Below are 2,130 nucleotides of genomic sequence, written 5' to 3' on the forward strand. Positions count from 1 at the left end.
CCCCATGGGACAAGCCCAGGCTCCATCTCTCAAGGAGTTTTTATCCTGGTCATTGTGACATCAAACAGCAGAAGGTTCCAGGCAACAGTGACTCTCCGAGTCGGTGGGCTGCGGGGGGTGGGTGCGCCCCAGGGCTCACTGCCACGCCCCAGAGGACGGTTGGGGCGAGTGGGGCGGGGAACAGGGCTTGGCCGGGTGACTTTCAGGAAAGGGCCCCAGTTCCCTGGGATGACGACAGTGCTGAGCCTCGAGGGACAGACGAGGGCGCTCGATCCCACAGCGAGAGCCAGGCGGGGAACTGTGGGGTAGGGGGTGCGTGCGTGTCGCTGGGGGCCGGGCCCGGACCCTGGCTCCGGGCACCGCGGTGGAGGCGAGGACGGGGGCGCCTCACCTCCTGCACTTCAGTGTGGAGGTTGGAGCTGATGAACATCGGCGAGTAGAAGATTATGATGCGCATCATCCAGAAGTAGGCGAAGGAGGTGAGGGAAATCACCCAGACCGGAAGGGACCGCAGCATGGCCCTGATGGGCAGCGTGTGACCGCTGGAGCTGACCTGGAAGGGAGCGCACCGGTCGCCCACACGTGGGGCGCAGGCGGCCGCCGGGTGTGGGCTCCGGGGGATGCGCCTCACCTGGCCTGCGAGGGAGGCTGTGATGAAGTCCCGCTCGGCGACGCTGATGCACGGGTGGGCCTCGGGGTTGTCGTGGTACAGAGCGAACCAGACGAGGCTCAGGGCGCAGCCGCAGGCGCCTGTGGAGGGGGCCGTGTCAGCACCAGGCGCTTCTGCCCGTGCCGCGCCCCCGCCCCCCGCATCGGCGTGGTGGCCCGGCCGCCTCGCTGTCCTGGAGCACTGTGGCCGCTCCGTGCCCACGGCTGCTGCTCCTCGTGGAACGAGCTCACGGGGGTGGCGGCCAGCCCTTGGCCCGGCCCGGGCCCCAGCCCCGGCCCCCTACCCTCCTCTCGGCCACTGGGCCTCCCTGTGCGTCCCGCGGGGTCTCCACTGCTCTGCCCCGGGCACAGCACCACGAGCCGCAGCGGGCGTGACCATCGCCTGGCTTGGGGAGCTGGGCCGTGGCCACGATCCTGATGAGCAGCCCAGGCCCCGGGGGCGTCCGAGCCTGCAGGCGTTTGCCACACTAACTGTTACGTCTCTGAGGGTTTCTGTGTTAATGACCGTGTGGCGTTCCGGTCGGTCTTCCCGAAGCGGGCTCGCTCATTTGCCAAATGCCGATTCGGTGCCTACTCTGTGCCAGGCACGACTCTCGGTCCTGGGGGCACAGCAGTGGCCGACACACGCGGACAGCCCTGCCTGCACGGGACTGACTTTCTGGCAGCTGAGAGACGGACAGTGGAACATGAGTAAGGAAAAGGGGTTGAGTGTCAGTGACGGGAGCTGCGGAGGGAAGCGAGGTGGGTGTCGCGCGGGCACACGGCGTGGGGCAAGGATGCTCCAGGCAGAGGGGACAGGACGTGCGAGGCCCGAGCTCCGAGGCCAGTGGGACCGGGGAGGGGGCACGGGGACGGCGGAATGGGCCAGAGGTGACGGGACCAGACCACGGGGAAGCCCGGAGCTGCCGCGAGATCTTAGATCTTAACTCACACTTTAAACAACACCGGACAATATTTCGACAATTACTATTTCCACCTCGTTCTGTGACCTGAGGCCCCAATCCCAGCCAAAACGCAGTGGAGAGGCGCTCGCTCCTGACACACACACGTGAAACACACACATTCCTTTACGTCACGCTACTCGACTTGTCCCTCTAGGCCCACTCTCTAGCCTCTTCTGCCTTGGCCACAGAGACCGCCCCGAGCGGCCACCGACAGGCCCAGGCCCTCTGCTTCCCACAGGGATTTGCGGGAGCAGAGACGAGCCAGGTGCCCCCCCTCCTGGTCGTCAGCCTCCAGCGGCGCCCCAGTCTGCGTGGCCTCTAATGACACATCACGAGCCCCCCCAAGGCAGCCTCTCTCCTGAGGGGCCCCCTCTGGCCCGGGGGTGGGACGCGCTTCCTCCTGCCGGCCCCGCGGTTCTGCCAGGCGTCCCGGAGGATTCTGCGGCTCGCTCCGGAGGCAAACGAGGCCCCTTTGAACGAGGCCCCCTTGAGCTTCCTCGCCTACGAGATGGCAGAG

General features: G+C 66.9%; 1 long non-coding RNA gene across 1 annotated transcript; it reads right to left on the reverse strand.

The window, feature by feature from the left end:
* Positions 1-358: 358 nt before the first annotated feature.
* Positions 359-2,120, reverse strand: LOC105310710. The gene is made up of 3 exons (XR_002778628.1): positions 1,601-2,120; positions 632-1,334; positions 359-553 (listed from the first exon to the last, which is right to left on the reverse strand). It is a non-coding gene; the product is annotated as an uncharacterized LOC105310710 (long non-coding RNA).
* Between the last annotated feature and the right edge of the window lie 10 nt (positions 2,121-2,130).

Source organism: Pteropus vampyrus, unplaced genomic scaffold, assembly GCF_000151845.1.
Source record: "Pteropus vampyrus isolate Shadow unplaced genomic scaffold, Pvam_2.0 Scaffold9758, whole genome shotgun sequence".
Lineage (NCBI taxonomy): Eukaryota > Metazoa > Chordata > Mammalia > Chiroptera > Pteropodidae > Pteropus > Pteropus vampyrus.